The following is an 18,122-nucleotide window of genomic DNA, read 5'->3' as shown; positions in this document are numbered from 1 at the left end:
CTTAGTGCGGCCGATGTACTGAAGGCCACAAGGGCACTGGATAAGGTATATCACACCTTTCGTCGAACAGGTTATGAAAGGTTCAACTTCAAATGTTTGTTGGGTGGCTGTGGACTGGAAAGAACAAATTTTCCTCTCCCTGCACCTATTCAGGGTACAGACCTGGCAACGTTTACATCTGTAATATCCTGTGAGATTCTCAAGGAAAGTCCTTGATGCCTTCGGAGGGTCATGTACACTAGGAGCAATACGACTCCCAATTGTAGATGCACCCCTGAACACCACACTAGGCCTCACTGGGAGAATTGGAGCCAACACCTGGTCGGTAGTGAGAATATGCCAGTGTTTCTGGATTAATTTCTTAACACTAAAGTGCTGTGCAGAAAATGTTGTAATGAAGGGTAGAGAGAATCTATCACCTTGATCTCCCTTGATTTTGTCTACAAGGAGTGATGCTCTGTCAATGCTCCTAACCTTCTCCATTGATTGGAGTAGACTGTTACCATCATATCCCTTCTCCTCGAATCTTTTGGAAAGAATCGAGGCCTGTCTCTCAAATGTCAGGGGATTGGTGCAGTTTCGTTTAATGCGCATAAACTGTCCCAAAGGAACAGATTTTAACCAAGTTGGTAAATGGCAACTGTCTAGAGGTATATAGGCATTGCGATCAGTTGGTTTGAAAAAAGTAGACGTAACAAATCTGCCATCCTCAATGGTAATCTGGAGGTCCAGAAAGTGAATGGAGTGTTGACTAGTCTCAAAATTAAATTTAATTCCCCTAGTGTTCTGATTCAACTCAGCCATAAAGCTGAGGAGATCAGCCTCACTACCATCCCAGAGGAGGAGGACATCGTCGATATACCTCGACCAGAGTAGAATCTCGGGTCTGCGGTGATCATCAACGACGTCCTCCTCCCACTTGGCCATGAAGAGGTTGGCCAGGCTGGGGGCATATTTAGCCCCCATGGCCACACCCCTATCCTGGCGGTAAAACATGTTATCAAACATGAAATAATTATGGGAGGCCGCGTAAGTTAGCAAGACCATAATAAAACCTATTTGAGCTTGTGCAAGGTCAGACTGTCTAGCTAAGTACATCTGCACCGCCTCGAACCCCAAATGATGGGGAATAATAGTGTACAAGGAGGTCACATCAGCTGTGACCATCCATATACCAGTCTTGGGGAAAATACTAGCGAGTGTATTAATAACCTGCTTCGTATCCTTGATATACGAAGGAATCTTTTGTACTAGTGGCTGTAGAAAAGAGTCTATATACTTGCCCACCCGGGACGTGATAGAATCAATACCACTGACGATAGGTCGTCCCGGGGGGCAAGTCAAGCTCTTATGGATCTTAGGTAGGTAATAGATCACAGGTGTCCGTGGGGCGCTGGGCACCAAATAAAGGGCCTCCTTGTTAGTCAAGATGCCACTTTGGAGGCCCTGTTTGACCAAAACCTCTAGTTCCTTTTTGTATCCACTTATTGGATCCCTAGCAAGAGGGGTATAAGTGTCAACATCATCAACAAGCCTATGCAATTCTTTAAAGTAGTCACACTGGTCTAGAACAACTATACCGCCCCCCTTATCCGCCGGTCGGATGACCAAAGACTTATTCTGGCATAATGATTCCAAACCCATTGTCAGGTCTCTACTCATTCTAGATTTGCTCACTTTAAGTTTATCCAGATCACTAAGCACCACGTCCCTGAAGACTTTGATGCTTGGAGCTAGTGATCCTGGTGGATTAAAGAGCGAAGCATTAGACAAAGACGAATGTTTATATTCGATAGTTGCCTGTTGTGCAGAGATGGGGTTAGAAAGAAAATGGCGTTTAATACTGAGACGTCTAGTAAATTTATGCACATCCATATACGTTTGGAATTTACTTAGATTTCTAGGGGGGGCATATTTCAGTCCCTTGTCTAGAAGTTTTTTTTCTTGGTCAGTCAGGACTTGTTGGCTAAGATTGTAGATGCCTACTCCTAGATTCTTTTTCTCTTTGGCCGACTGGGCCCGCCTCCCCCCCCTGGTCCCTCTCTTCGTTTTGAGATGTTTTGAGAGGTTTTTGATTCTACCCCCTTGGTGCCTGGGACCGATGTAGGTGGTCTTTTTACGCGATTAAAGAATCTACTGGTTACTGAAATACATACCCAGTGGGACATCGCATTTCTAGAGACCTATATCAAGGGGTCCATGGTACCAAGGAGCTTGAGATGGGAAGTGTCCCCCCAACAAGGGGACACTGACCTTGTTGGTTGGTTTAAGTATTTCAATGATTCAGGGGTGTCCTTTTTGCGTTTCCTTCTAACCAGGAGGACTGACAAACTGTCCCGATTAGATGATGAAATCGGATCTGTTAAAGATTTGCTCACTCCCTTCAAGAATAGTGAGGAGTATACTAATCATTCTACCTCTTTACTAAAAACTTTAGATAAAGAGGAAAAGGATCAGAAAGCCAAAAAGAAAAAGAAATTTATCAGAGACAGTGAGGATTATAAATCCAATCTCGTTTTTTTATGGCAAAAGAAGCTTTCCCCTACTAATGATGGGGACTTTGGAATGGATACTACACCACAGCCCTTAGAAGGTGCCGATCCCCTATCACTTTCATCTTTTTCTGCACAACCGCGAGTAGTGACCTCATATCCATCTTTTCAAGGGGCCACTACTCGCATTCCCAAGAAGAATACCAATAAAGGGAAGGGACCCCAAAGGGGACCGACCCAGAAGGGGTACGCTTCCAGTGGGACCCCTAAGGGGGCTAACCGCAGTAATGATGCAGTTTACTACGACCAGGCTTCATGCCCTCGGCTATGGAATAGAGGCTTTGACTATCGCTTTCCACCTCCTCTGATGGGGTTTGGTGGATCTAGTTATGGTCCCCAACAGGATGTTGGCCAGGCCGGGTTTGGTTTCAATATCCCAACCCAGAATAGGTTTAACCCTATCTCTGATTTTGGTAACAATGGAGGTCACGCACCTATCAGAGGTGACTTTGGACCCACTAATACAGTTAGCAATCCTTTTACGTACCCTCTGGGTTATCCGGATGCATTTGGAGGACAGACTAATGTCAACTTCCCTCCGAATCCACCTGGAAATGCCTATAATCAGAATTGGGATTTTCGCAGGGCCCCCGCTGGTCAGGGAAACATCTCAAAACGAAGAGAGGGACCAGGGGGGGGAGGCGGGCCCAGTCGGCCAAAGAGAAAAAGAATCTAGGAGTAGGCATCTACAATCTTAGCCAACAAGTCCTGACTGACCAAGAAAAAAAACTTCTAGACAAGGGACTGAAATATGCCCCCCCTAGAAATCTAAGTAAATTCCAAACGTATATGGATGTGCATAAATTTACTAGACGTCTCAGTATTAAACGCCATTTTCTTTCTAACCCCATCTCTGCACAACAGGCAACTATCGAATATAAACATTCGTCTTTGTCTAATGCTTCGCTCTTTAATCCACCAGGATCACTAGCTCCAAGCATCAAAGTCTTCAGGGACGTGGTGCTTAGTGATCTGGATAAACTTAAAGTGAGCAAATCTAGAATGAGTAGAGACCTGACAATGGGTTTGGAATCATTATGCCAGAATAAGTCTTTGGTCATCCGACCGGCGGATAAGGGGGGCGGTATAGTTGTTCTAGACCAGTGTGACTACTTTAAAGAATTGCATAGGCTTGTTGATGATGTTGACACTTATACCCCTCTTGCTAGGGATCCAATAAGTGGATACAAAAAGGAACTAGAGGTTTTGGTCAAACAGGGCCTCCAAAGTGGCATCTTGACTAACAAGGAGGCCCTTTATTTGGTGCCCAGCGCCCCACGGACACCTGTGATCTATTACCTACCTAAGATCCATAAGAGCTTGACTTGCCCCCCGGGACGACCTATCGTCAGTGGTATTGATTCTATCACGTCCCGGGTGGGCAAGTATATAGACTCTTTTCTACAGCCACTAGTACAAAAGATTCCTTCGTATATCAAGGATACGAAGCAGGTTATTAATACACTCGCTAGTATTTTCCCCAAGACTGGTATATGGATGGTCACAGCTGATGTGACCTCCTTGTACACTATTATTCCCCATCATTTGGGGTTCGAGGCGGTGCAGATGTACTTAGCTAGACAGTCTGACCTTGCACAAGCTCAAATAGGTTTTATTATGGTCTTGCTAACTTACGCGGCCTCCCATAATTATTTCATGTTTGATAACATGTTTTACCGCCAGGATAGGGGTGTGGCCATGGGGGCTAAATATGCCCCCAGCCTGGCCAACCTCTTCATGGCCAAGTGGGAGGAGGACGTCGTTGATGATCACCGCAGACCCGAGATTCTACTCTGGTCGAGGTATATCGACGATGTCCTCCTCCTCTGGGATGGTAGTGAGGCTGATCTCCTCAGCTTTATGGCTGAGTTGAATCAGAACACTAGGGGAATTAAATTTAATTTTGAGACTAGTCAACACTCCATTCACTTTCTGGACCTCCAGATTACCATTGAGGATGGCAGATTTGTTACGTCTACTTTTTTCAAACCAACTGATCGCAATGCCTATATACCTCTAGACAGTTGCCATTTACCAACTTGGTTAAAATCTGTTCCTTTGGGACAGTTTATGCGCATTAAACGAAACTGCACCAATCCCCTGACATTTGAGAGACAGGCCTCGATTCTTTCCAAAAGATTCGAGGAGAAGGGATATGATGGTAACAGTCTACTCCAATCAATGGAGAAGGTTAGGAGCATTGACAGAGCATCACTCCTTGTAGACAAAATCAAGGGAGATCAAGGTGATAGATTCTCTCTACCCTTCATTACAACATTTTCTGCACAGCACTTTAGTGTTAAGAAATTAATCCAGAAACACTGGCATATTCTCACTACCGACCAGGTGTTGGCTCCAATTCTCCCAGTGAGGCCTAGTGTGGTGTTCAGGGGTGCATCTACAATTGGGAGTCGTATTGCTCCTAGTGTACATGACCCTCCGAAGGCATCAAGGACTTTCCTTGAGAATCTCACAGGATATTACAGATGTAAACGTTGCCAGGTCTGTACCCTGAATAGGTGCAGGGAGAGGAAAATTTGTTCTTTCCAGTCCACAGCCACCCAACAAACATTTGAAGTTGAACCTTTCATAACCTGTTCGACGAAAGGTGTGATATACCTTATCCAGTGCCCTTGTGGCCTTCAGTACATCGGCCGCACTAAGAGGGCCCTGTCAGTTAGGCTCAATGAGCACATTGCCAAAATCAGAAGTGGTTTTGACAAGCATTCTGTCTCTAGACATTTTGACTTAAAGCACAATAGAGATCCATCCAATATTTTGTTCATCGGAATCGATAAATATCGTCCGCACTGGAGAGGCAGTAACCTAGTCCGTGAGATTTCGAGACAGGAAATGGCCTGGATTCACCGGGTCAAAACCTATACGCCTTTTGGGCTTAATATTGATACGGATATTAATGCTTTCATTAATAATTCATGAAAGAACATTTTTTAAAAAAATTTTTTCTATCGTATCCATATGTGCCTAATCTGGAGAGATTTTTTGGGAATATGCGATCTAGAGCCATGGTGTTTAGTGGGTCCTTCAGTTCCATCTGCAGTGCCCAGCTGTTTTGATTAATTCAGTGAATGTAGTAAATTGTATTTATCTTTTTAGTCACAGTTTGATGTAATTTTATATTTCTGTGCTTACAATATTATAAGAAGTATATTTTATATATATATATTTTTACTGTATGGGCTGGGTAATAGTGTTGAACTTTCGCTGTATGCATGCTGGTCATGCCAGTGAGGGTTAATATATGTTTGAAATATGTCAGCACTTTTTAAACATTACTAATGTTTTTATTAATTTTGTTACATTTTTTATCCGTTTGGGTCTTGTGGTGTATAGCTGTGTCAGTTATATAGCTATAATTTTGGTCCGCTAGGGTATTAATGTGCTCCGCGGATCCATGCATTTATTCTCCCTATTTGTTTCCTGGGGATGCTATTGTGACTGTACGGCATTTTCACCACACCCAGAACGAGGCTTGGCTTCTCTGACCAATCAGTGCGTCAGGGAGGCGGAGCTTGTAATTCATAACGAGGCCTGGTCCTTTGGTTTCTGGTCCGTGCCGTGCTTCCTGGTGGCTCGGGGTCATTGCGGCTGCACGCCGACGTGTGACGTCGACGCTCCGGTCACGTGATGCGGAGGTCACCCCGAACGTCACGGTGCGGTCTTGGGGCCGGGCATACTCCTATCACGGGTCCCGTTTTTGTGGTATCCGGCTTCAGACCTCTGGATCTGATGCCTGCTTATCCGGATCGGGTATTTCCCCGTGTTTTTGCGACCTTGTGCTCCGCTGGGCGCGGGCGCATGCGCACTGGCGTTTAGGACACACTAGAGTCAGACTTGGTCTGACCTGGATTGTTTCCGGTGCGCGCGCATGCGCGTTCACGTGAGTACGATGACGCCCAGTGGTCATTTTAATTTTTGTGTTATTTAAGGGGGGTGATTCGGTATGTTACCCGTGCCCTATGAGGAAGCGAGTTTTCGCGAAACCGGTCGGGCGGAACGAGTGTCGTATCGGATTACCCCCCGTTGACTGCACCTTTCCCTACCTACCTGGACGGGTCTATTTGGTTGGCTTCCGGCCGGAGCTCCAAATTTTGACATGCCTAAATTTTACCGTTTATATGCTTGAGACGGAGGTGTACTTGATATACAGTTTTTCTACAATCCAACCGCCATAGTGTTTATCTACACGCCTACTTTGGTCTTCTTTTAATTAAGAGACCGCTGGTCATCTGGTAAGCAGACATCTTGATTTATGGTGGAGGTTTTGCTATTCATTGGATCGTCACTACAGCTTTAGATCAAGCACTTATGGACTAATTTTTCTGTTTCCTTCACTTCACTGGGGATTTGGACTTTCTTTTTGTTTTTAGATCATATATGGACATTGATCTATGTCATGATTATTTAGAAAAAAGTTTTTTTCGTTTTATATAGCGCATCTTGTTTTTTCCATTTTATGTTATTACTGTATAATATTTACAGGAAGGTGCAGCTTTATTTACATTGATTTTGTTTACACACGTGTATTTTTTATGAGCATTAGTTTGTTCATTTCTATATGTATTAGCGCAGTTGCTCCCACAATTTTTTCCTATTATTTTTCCTTACCCATCTTTGTGGGCTGTGACCCAGTCAATTAACTGTTGCATCTGTGTTTATTTGGCTTATATTGGTTTATATGACTCCATTTTCTGGGGGCTAAATTTTATATATTCACACCACATGTACATCTTCTTTACACCTTGTCATTAAAATATTTGAACAAGAGAAGGGGTACTATGTACACCATACTCGTTTAAATGGGGGCTGGGATCTGGGGGGCCCTTGTTAAAGGGGGCTTTCAGATTCCGTTAAGCCCCCCACCCACAGACCCCCACAGCCACCGGCCAGGGTTGTGGGGAAGAGGCCCTTGTCCCCATCAACATGGGGACAAGATGCTTTGGGGGCAGAGCCCCCATGTCCCAAAACACCCCCCCATGTTGAGGGCATGTGGCCTGGTATGGTTCAGGAGGGGGGCGCTCTCTCTCGTCCCTCCCTCTTTTCCTGCGGCCTGCCAGGTTACGTGCTCGTATAAGGGTCTGGTATGGATTTTGGGGAGAAACCCCACGCCATTTTTTTTTAATTTTGGCACTGGGTTCCCCTTAAAATCCATACCAGACCTGAAGGGTCTGGTATGGATTTTGAGGGGGACCCCTATGTCATTTTTTAAAAAAAAAATTGGCGCAGGGTTCCTCTTAATACCCATACCAGACCTGAAGGGCCTGGTATGGAATTTGGGGGGACCCCCACGTAATAAGTTTTTAAAATTTTGGTTCGGGGTTCTGCTTAATATTCATACCAGACCCAAAGGACCTGGTAATGGACTGGGGGGGAACCCATGCCGTTTTTTCCAATTACTTTTACTGTATAGCTGGGACCCGACAATTTATCATAGCGGCGCAGGGCCGATCCGCCCTATAGGCTCACTATGCAAGCCGCTTAGGGCCCCGCAAAGATGCAGAGGGCCCCCCAAATTACTAGAGGCCCCGCCTGGTGAGAAGTCATTTTCGGCCCCTCACCCTGCTTCTCAACTCGCTGGCTGCATGGGAGAAGAGGTAAGAAGGCAGCACACCCCGTTTCTCACTTTAATGTAAGATGCAACTTCCGACAGCAGAACACCTACCCTGCTTCTCAACATTAATCTTTAATGTGACATGTCACTGTCGGCAGCGCGCCTCCTCCCCGCTACTCAACTTGAATGTGACAAGTCATTTTGTTAAGGGCCCCAGGGAGGTCAGATTCGGCACTGTAGCCGCGAGTAGTCCCCAACATCCTTGGACAGCTCTTTGGTCTTGGACATGGTAGAGAGATTGGAATCTGATTGATTTCTTCTGTGGACAGGTGTCTTTTATACAGGTAAGCTGAGATAAATCTCGCTGATTAATAGGGGATCAAATACTTATTTTATTTTATTAAAATGCAAATCAATTTATAACTTTGTTGAAATGCGTTTTTCTGGATATTTTTGTTGTTATTCTGTCTCTCACTGTTAAAATAAACCTACCAATTACTTTTTTCCCTCACTGTAATGCCTAGGAACAAAATTAAAGGAGACAATGCCAGCTTATATTGCTATGCTAGGACATACATAAAAAAACTAGAGCTTGAATTAGAACTCCAGAAGATCTTTTATCTTAGCAAAGAGCCAAGATAAGCCACACAGCCAGGCTATGTTGGCATCAAGCAGAGGGGAGGACCTCAGTAGTCTTCTTATACTGGGCAAGAGGACATTAAAGTATTTTTTACTCCAACATTTCATATTGCTGACATGTATCCATGGTAAAAAAAAAGCAAAGAAGTAGGCATTGCAGAGTTTAGAAGTACAGGAAAACTGGCCCAGCAGGTCTAGCAGCTGACTTTTAAAAAAAGACACTGACTTGTTCAGGGGTCCAGCGCTGCTCCCATCCGACCTGGTTCTTCACCGATCCTCAGGTCCCTGGCACCGGCATAATTACTGTGAGTCAGGGATGGACTGGCCATTGGGACTACAGGGAGTTTCCCGGTGGGCCGATGGCTCAGTGGGCCGGCTTCAGTGACAGCGGACTGCTGCCCCCCTCCGCTCCTCTGTCTCTCCCTCCCCGCAGCACTCACCTGGGGGGAACAAAGAAGCAGGGGGAGGACCAGAGGAGCAGGGACGACGACAGAGGAGCATGGGGGGAGGGGACAGACAGCTGACTCAACAGCTATGGCCTGGGAGTTTCTCACTTCTGCCTAATTGTATGTCTGGCCGCCATGGGAGAGACCTCTCAAATTGGGCCAGTCTGGATGAAGTCCAGGGCCAAATTTCTGTCCCAGTCCAGCCCTGCTGTGAGTAACCACTTTTCCTTGCACCTTCACAGCTGCACTGCACTTTGTAAATACAGTAGTTCCACCACCTTTTGGGACTTGTGTCGTGTGCCAGAAGGTTGAGATGGGGGAGGGTAAGACTTCCGGTGGATCGCTGCTGTGATCCAACCAGAAGTGGAAGTGGGGGCTTGTCAAAACCAGGTACCCACTCCCCCCCCCCCCAAAAAAAAAGAAAAAAGGCAAAAAAAGAAAGGGAAGGAAAAGGGCATAAAGAAATACTTCTTGAAAATAGGTTGGAATTCTGCATTAAAACTCTGTACCTGGAGGAAGCTGGAGAGAGATGTTGACACACTGCTGGAGCTCAGGTATTTGCTGAGGTATTTGCAGATTTTAGTTTTTCTTCAACTTATTTTATGTATTCTCACCATTACTGAACTGAAATGCACTGCACTGGAAAAAGAACCGGTCTGCACTGAATAATTTCACCACTGGGATGCCCACACTGGAATACCTCTACACTGAAAGATTTTACCATTGGGATGCCCACGCTGGAAACTTCTGGTCTCAGAAAACAGCATATCATCTTTTGATGGAATTGGCAATATAGGTTGCTTGATCAGCCCATTTGAGCACCTTAGAAACAGAATACATTTTATAATCTACTACCTCTAGAACAAGGGGCGGTGCCACCAGGTAAATTCGCAAGGTGCCCCAGCCCTTACCAATATAAGAATTGCCATTCAGCGGTCGGCGGTCAATGAGTGCAGGTCCTACGGGCAGCGTGATTGATGATGGATTTACATCGGGGGCATTGTTGTTTTATTTTTTAATAAAGGGATTTAATACGTCACCCACATCATCCACATTTGAATTAGGCGGGCTTACGCCAGACCACATACGCTACGCCGCCGTAACTTAAGGTGCAAGTTCTTTATGAATACGGAACTTGCGCCCTAAGTTACGGCGGCGTAACGTATCTGAGATACGTTACGCCTGCCTAAAGATAGACAGATCTTTCTGAATCTAGCCCTAAGAAAACAACTAATGCAGAAACAGTGCAAGCTTCACCCAAGTTTTTGGTACCCACGGACAGATGCAGAAAGCAGCAAACACCTGTATAGGCAGGATAATATGTCCATGCTGAAGAGAACCAGACTTAGAGAGTCTATATGTAGCAAATCAGAAAACACCTTGCAGCCTACAAAAAAAAAACACACAAGATGTGATGAGTGAGTCTGACATGTCTTCCCCATTGCAAGGCCTATTACATGTACATTATTGCACCTTATGTGCTTTTTGGCATTGTCCATCTTTTGTATACATGTAGTAGGCAATTGTTAAAGCATTAATGAGTCCTTCAGGACTGGTTGTAGTTTTTCTTCCAACGCACCTCAACTTCAGAATGATTGGGTGTCAGGTGGGAAACAACAACCACCATGTTTTCAGTCTCTGTGTTAAGAATCTTGGGAGGTTGGGAGAAGAGAAGATCTTTATTATCATTGAAGATGGGGTTGTGCCATGGTGGTCAGAGAGGCAGGAGGAGAAGATGTCAGATGTCAGGTGGAAATCTGGCATAGGGGATGGGAATGAAGGCAGGCAGCAAAAGCGATCCACTGTTGCAGTGCATGGCCACTGTCATTATAGAAGCTTCTAACCTGATTTTTTCATTCTCTGGTCTTCTTAAGAACCAATCGTAGCACTACCCCCGATGGAGCTGCTGGTTTGTTTTGGGTCTACGCTCTGGTCATCAACCCCTGAAATTGTCTCAGAACCCTCCCTTGGCACAACTGGTTAGTGGGAATTGTGGACCCCAATAAATTGTGAGAGGGCACAATATTCTGTCACACCACATTAAATTATATAAATGAAGGGTTACCTTGAGCTGAATGGATCCTGCAGGATGATAGAGAGACTGTACACAACTTTCAGCTTAACCAATGTAACTCTTTACTTGAAAGGATAAAACAAAAGAAACAAAGGTAAAATGGTAAAAGACAGCTTGCAGAGCCCTGCAAGAGTCAGAAACAGAAATAACAAATAAATACACAATAATTTATAATGGCTATGCAGACCTGTGTAAGCACAATAAAGCATCCACACTGAAGTACCTCCTCGCCAAGCCTCACCCAGCTCTCACTATTAACAATACTCACAGTGTAATAGAACCAATTACTCGATCAACGAGTATGAAAATGAATATAAACAGTCTGCAACAACTAAATAGGTAGTCTAATGCCACGTACACACCATCACTTTATGTGATGAAAAAAAATGACGTTTTAAAAACGTCACTTTAATTGACCGTGTGTGGGGGAAAACGTCGTTTTATGTCTTCTAAAAAACGACCAAAAAAAATTGAAGCATGCTTCAATTTTATGTGTCGTTTTTCAAAACGTCAACTTTTACTTCACAGAAATTGACCGTGTGTAGCAAAAAACGTTGTTTAAAACGACGTTTTTTCACCCGCGCATGCCCAAAAGCTACTTATGAAGCGAGCTTCAATGGAAAAACGTGGTGGAACGTAACCTCGCTTTGCTAGAACATTGTGAGAAAAACGATGGTGTGTAGGCAACTTCGTCTTTGAAAATTGAAGTTTCAAAAACGTAATTTTTTACTTCACAGAAAATGTCGTTTTTTTTCATCACATAAAGTGATGGTGTGTACGGGGCATAAGAATAATATAGCTAACTAACGTGGTTTGGCGGGCCAGGCCAAACCTCGATAAAAAATTATCTTAGCAGTTCATGCACTTCTGGTCTCAGAAAACAGCATATCATCTTTTGATGGAATTGGCAATATAGGTTGCTTGATCAGCCCATTTGAGCACCTTAGAAACAGAATACATTTTATAATCTACTACCTCTAGAACAAGGGGCGGTGCCACCAGGTAAATTCGCAAGGTGCCCCAGCCCTTACCAATATAAGAATTGCCATTCAGCGGTCGGCGGTCAATGAGTGCAGGTCCTACGGGCAGCGTGATTGATGATGGATTTACATCGGGGGCATTGTTGTTTTATTTTTTAATAAAGGGATTTAATACGTCACCCACATCATCCACATTTGAATTAGGCGGGCTTACGCCAGACCACATACGCTACGCCGCCGTAACTTAAGGTGCAAGTTCTTTATGAATACGGAACTTGCGCCCTAAGTTACGGCGGCGTAACGTATCTGAGATACGTTACGCCTGCCTAAAGATAGGCAGATCTTTCTGAATCTAGCCCTAAGAAAACAACTAATGCAGAAACAGTGCAAGCTTCACCCAAGTTTTTGGTACCCACGGACAGATGCAGAAAGCAGCAAACACCTGTATAGGCAGGATAATATGTCCATGCTGAAGAGAACCAGACTTAGAGAGTCTATATGTAGCAAATCAGAAAACACCTTGCAGCCTACAAAAAAAAAACACAAGATGTGATGAGTGAGTCTGACATGTCTTCCCCATTGCAAGGCCTATTACATGTACATTATTGCACCTTATGTGCTTTTTGGCATTGTCCATCTTTTGTATACATGTAGTAGGCAATTGTTAAAGCATTAATGAGTCCTTCAGGACTGGTTGTAGTTTTTCTTCCAACGCACCTCAACTTCAGAATGATTGGGTGTCAGGTGGGAAACAACAACCACCATGTTTTCAGTCTCTGTGTTAAGAATCTTGGGAGGTTGGGAGAAGAGAAGATCTTTATTATCATTGAAGATGGGGTTGTGCCATGGTGGTCAGAGAGGCAGGAGGAGAAGATGTCAGATGTCAGGTGGAAATCTGGCATAGGGGATGGGAATGAAGGCAGGCAGCAAAAGCGATCCACTGTTGCAGTGCATGGCCACTGTCATTATAGAAGCTTCTAACCTGATTTTTTCATTCTCTGGTCTTCTTAAGAACCAATCGTAGCACTACCCCCGATGGAGCTGCTGGTTTGTTTTGGGTCTACGCTCTGGTCATCAACCCCTGAAATTGTCTCAGAACCCTCCCTTGGCACAACTGGTTAGTGGGAATTGTGGACCCCAATAAATTGTGAGAGGGCACAATATTCTGTCACACCACATTAAATTATATAAATGAAGGGTTACCTTGAGCTGAATGGATCCTGCAGGATGATAGAGAGACTGTACACAACTTTCAGCTTAACCAATGTAACTCTTTACTTGAAAGGATAAAACAAAAGAAACAAAGGTAAAATGGTAAAAGACAGCTTGCAGAGCCCTGCAAGAGTCAGAAACAGAAATAACAAATAAATACACAATAATTTATAATGGCTATGCAGACCTGTGTAAGCACAATAAAGCATCCACACTGAAGTACCTCCTCGCCAAGCCTCACCCAGCTCTCACTATTAACAATACTCACAGTGTAATAGAACCAATTACTCGATCAACGAGTATGAAAATGAATATAAACAGTCTGCAACAACTAAATAGGTAGTCTAATGCCACGTACACACCATCACTTTATGTGATGAAAAAAAATGACGTTTTAAAAACGTCACTTTAATTGACCGTGTGTGGGGGAAAACGTCGTTTTATGTCTTCTAAAAAACGACCAAAAAAAATTGAAGCATGCTTCAATTTTATGTGTCGTTTTTCAAAACGTCAACTTTTACTTCACAGAAATTGACCGTGTGTAGCAAAAAACGTTGTTTTAAACGACGTTTTTTGCACCCGCGCATGCCCAAAAGCTACTTATGAAGCGAGCTTCAATGGAAAAACGTGGTGGAACGTAACCTCGCTTTGCTAGAACATTGTGAGAAAAACGATGGTGTGTAGGCAACTTCGTCTTTGAAAATTGAAGTTTCAAAAACGTAATTTTTTACTTCACAGAAAATGTCGTTTTTTTTCATCACATAAAGTGATGGTGTGTACGGGGCATAAGAATAATATAGCTAACTAACGTGGTTTGGCGGGCCAGGCCAAACCTCGATAAAAAATTATCTTAGCAGTTCATGCACGTATGCGTTGGCATGCATTGCCAAAAGAACAAAAATCCAAAAGGGGATTAGTAAACTGATGGAATTTTCCTGAACACTCAAATCACAGTGACGAATATAAACAATCCACCCTCCTGCAAGGCAGTCAGTATGCTTGGGCAGGTGCCCGTCTCACCCAACCAGTTCAGGTCTTGTCCTACAGAATCACTCCGTCTACGATCTCCGATCACAGTCCTTCAAGATGACAGCCTCCGGTTCTCAGACAAGTCAAAGGGGTACTGGAGTCCCGTACGATCACTCCGTCAGAGGTTCTGTCTCTCCTCCTCAATGGCGCTCCGCCCGGGCATAGATAGGCCGCAATTCCAGCCTAGACATCTGGAAAGACACCTCGCACAGGTGTCTTCCTGAGTTGAAGAGGCGGTCCAGAGAGAGCGCGCCAAACACATCCTCTCCCTTAAATTACCTCTTCCAGCAGGCTGAATTTCGGGCTGAAAACGGACCTGAAATGGTGAACCAGGACACACTGTACCCCTGCTGGGAGCTGCTTTGGCATTAGGTGTGAACGGAGCCTAAAGCAAATGTAAGTAAAGCAAAATTCAGTATCAACCACTTAAGGGGTAACTCCACATTTGTGGAGAAAGAAATAGCAGATAAAGAAAAAATAATATAGCACATATAATTGCAAAACGAATCATATTGTAATTGAGTGGAAGTTTTTAATTGTGAAGGAATAATGGACTTTATAGGCACCAATGGTCAACATAGAATGTAAAAGAAGTTTTTTATTGATACAAGCCCAGAGCCCTGGGTAATTGAATCAACAATTACAATATAGAAAAACAATATTAAAAAACATATAATTGACTATATTAAAAACATTAGTAAGCATAGAATATCTCTAAAATGCTAATAACCCATAGGGGTTGTACAAAAACCACAGATAGTCCACATGGGACAACAACAACAGTTGGTGAACAAACGTAGGCTTCAATTTGTGTATTTTTATACATATGCTCTACATGTTTCGCATGTTACTGCTTCTTCGGGAGCTTAAAAAGAATATTTTCATCAGCAATGATAGGTAAGAAAAAGTTGTTGTGTATATGTGTAAAAGTTCCAACGATATCTCTGGATCAATGTGGTAACAGTTTCCAGATAACAGAGTGGATAAAGGTGTAGTTTTTCGGACAAAGTTTGAAATGGGGTAGGGTCCAAAGTACAGGGTACAGTCAGTATAGGGCTGGTTCAAGGGTTAGGAAGCAGTGCACGATAATGTATATACACTGCACCTTTTTGAGTAAAAAAGGCAAATGCCCTTAAGGGTTAAATCCCCCAAAAAATTGTAAAAGACCGGACCAGACCGTTAGAACAGAACTGTAGTGGTATGAGATGGTATCATGTCCAGGTACACCTGTTGTCTCACACGCACTGTCTATGGGAGCAAACGTTTGTGAAGACGTGAGGTCGCGCTGCGCTCTCGGGTGAGGAGGAAGAACTAGGGAGCAACGGGAGGAGGGGCGGAACATGGAGCGAGATAGAGCGGACATCACACCATACACACGCCGCATGCTGCTTCTGTTCGGCACACCACGGAGTCGTCGGGACCATCTGGAGCCGCAGATAGCGGAGCGCCGCTCGTTACACTAAGAAGACGGAGCTCAGGCAATAAGCAGAGGGGATATAGAAAGCAGAGCGGAGCAGGTATTGGGAGGACAGCGCACGTAAACCCACACTATCCCCGGCCAGGTCTCATCGACGTGAGTATGGTGAGCCAGCGGTACGCTGAGCTTAGATGAAGAGTCTGCACCCCGTCTCCATGTGGACCCAGAAGGGGAGGTACATTTTTCTTCTTTTAAAAAAAGGGTCTAAATGTGTCTGAATTCTATTGAAGCTTATTGCTTCATCCACTGCTGCAAACAGTAATCAGTAAGGTCAGCGGTAAGAAACCCCCTACGCAAAAACCAGGAAGCACGGAGGTACGGCAGGGGATACCTGCACCATTACCTTGCAAAAAGAACAGGTCTGTTATGCACTACTTACTTTTTGTTTGCTGGATCCCTAAGGTATGAGAATTTATATTATTGAAAAACTGTAAGGGACTGCACCGTGCGATATGCATATAAAACCAACAAAATGTACTGTAAAAGAAATGTGTGAGAAAAGAATCTGAATCAGACCTGAATTTGGGGGAGTGTACCAGAAGGGGGGTGTTTGAAGAAAACAAACCGTAAATTGTTATTGATACCATTAAATCACCAGATGCAAAAGAAGCACAAGGTGCTAACACCCAAGGTATCTCAAACAGCTCACTCATATTGGTATCCGGGCTTTCTGAACTCTATACTCTACATGCTGAACGAATCTTTGCAATACATTTTATATTGGTGCAAAAGTTACCGGCATGGTTTTCAAGTCAGCCCGCGGGTCCCGCTGAACTATAAATTCAGGTCTTTTGCAAACGCATGTGACCCCCCTGTTATTGGTTTGAAATCTCACTGAAGGAAGCTTAGTCACACATACACTGGGGGAAAGACCAAGAGATTATTTAAGACCTAACGGTGACATAACTCTGGCACAGGAGAAGGTTGAGCAGAGAAGAGGGGTTGGGAAGTGACTAATAAACAACAGGCAAGCTCCCACGTGAAGTTGCGAATTCTTGGTGTAAGTGCGCCATTAGACTCTTTGTTTTTTTTTTTTTTGGGGGTACTCTAGCTTCCTGGCTCAGTAAGTACTATTGAGCCGGGGCTATAGGAGTGAAAGGGGGAACGAAAGAGACCTCCTGAAAACTAAAGCACACAGGAATAACACGGTGGCACGTTCCCCTATCACCTCTTAGTAATAACCCCCCCTCTCTCCAATACGTGATTAAGGTCTATAAGAGGGTGATATTCAAACGGTGCAAGTACGTACGATAAGATGAAGTGACATAGGGGGGATCAAAACCGGAGGAGTTTAGTATCAGAGAAAATCTCCCGTTCTACCCATCCCTGCATTTTACATGAGTTTCCCCTTCCCAACGGAGCCTCCCTCCAATCTCTAATTCTTCCAATAATTGGAAAAAGGAGGTCAAGCTGGGGAAGAGAATTAGAAGGAGAGAGAATAATATGAGTAGAATGACGAGTAGATCAACAAAAGGGGGGCCCCCAATTACCCCAAGCAATACAACAGCAACAAGCTCAATAAGACCATTTGTGACTAGAGGGGAAAGCCCGCGTGCCCAGGGGGCCCAGGGAGTAATGAAGCAACAACAACAAGCGAATAAAAATAAAAAGACTGATAATAAGATACCCCAGAGTGATATTTCTAGAGAAACATCTATAGAACTAAGAGAGGAAGGGCCCAGGGGGAATGGACTGGAAAGTAGCAGGATGGAAGAACAAAGCGTAAACACACAGTCCCCCTCAAAGGGAGAAATGGCTGAGATGCTGCTAAAACTGGAAAATGCGATAAAGGGGGAGATACAGAACTTACGGACAGATTTTAGTCAAATGCTCTCCAGAATAGAATCAGCAGAGGAACAAATTGAGAAACAAGAACAAGAATCTAACTCACTAAAAATTCAGATCGATCAGATCCAATTACAACAGAGGCATATTCTCTACAAATTAGAAGATCAGGAAAATAGAAACCGGAGACAAAATCTAAGGATTAAATCAATACCAGAGAAGAGGGGAGAGGATCTCAGGACAATTATGCAAACGATATTTAATCCTGTATCGGAAAGAACAGTTGACAACCCAATCATGATCGAAAGGGTGCATCGACTAGGAAACTCGAAAAGAGGGCTCCCCGAACGAATAAG

Source organism: Rana temporaria, chromosome 5 (assembly GCF_905171775.1).
Source record: "Rana temporaria chromosome 5, aRanTem1.1, whole genome shotgun sequence".
Taxonomy (NCBI): Eukaryota; Metazoa; Chordata; class Amphibia; order Anura; family Ranidae; genus Rana; species Rana temporaria.
The sequence above is the reverse complement of the archived record's forward strand: the minus strand, read 5'-3'. Positions refer to the sequence as shown.